General features: G+C 41.3%; 1 long non-coding RNA gene across 1 annotated transcript in view; it reads right to left on the bottom strand.

Moving 5' to 3' along the window:
* Nucleotides 1-264: 264 nt before the first annotated feature.
* LOC109312017 overlaps nucleotides 265-538 on the bottom strand; it is a 4,987-nt gene continuing 4,713 nt past the window's right edge. Inside the window, exon 3 of the long non-coding RNA XR_002101687.1 lies at nucleotides 265-409. This is a non-coding gene — a long non-coding RNA (uncharacterized LOC109312017). The remainder of the gene's footprint in view (nucleotides 410-538) is intronic.

The raw sequence follows: 538 nt of genomic DNA on the forward strand, positions 1-538 counted from the left end.
CCTCAGCAGCATCCCCATCAGAAGGGGAGTCATATGGACATGGATATCTGAGACCACATTCTTATTGTTAACTCAGTGAAAAGCACCACATACCCATAGTGTAGCAAATCTTGGTTAGAATCACAGTTTCACAAAGGTTGTAAGAACCATTTCAGACTTCCATGAAAATGAGGGAGAATAAAAAATGAGATGGGAAAGAACTTGCAAAGACTATGGTATTCAGCACAGCTTATAATTCACATTTTAGACTGATTTTTTTGTGTGCAATTAATTCAATCAAATGCAAGTCCAAAAGCCAAGGTAAGTGTATACACTTGATTAGCCAATGAAATACAACATCTTTGGACTCCGGCTGACTCCCATTGAAGTCATGAAGAACTTGTCAGCTTCAGTGGGAGCTGGTTTGGACCTGTGGGTTGGTAGAGAAAGGTACTTAATGACTATATCAGACTTTCATAGTTTCTAGGGTCGGAAGGGACCTGAGCAGATCATCTAGTCCGACCCCCTGCCATGGCAGGAAAGAATACTGGGGTCAAAT

This window comes from Crocodylus porosus, unplaced genomic scaffold (assembly GCF_001723895.1).
Source record: "Crocodylus porosus isolate Cpor-Errol unplaced genomic scaffold, CroPor_comp1, whole genome shotgun sequence".
Classification (NCBI taxonomy): domain Eukaryota; kingdom Metazoa; phylum Chordata; order Crocodylia; family Crocodylidae; genus Crocodylus; species Crocodylus porosus.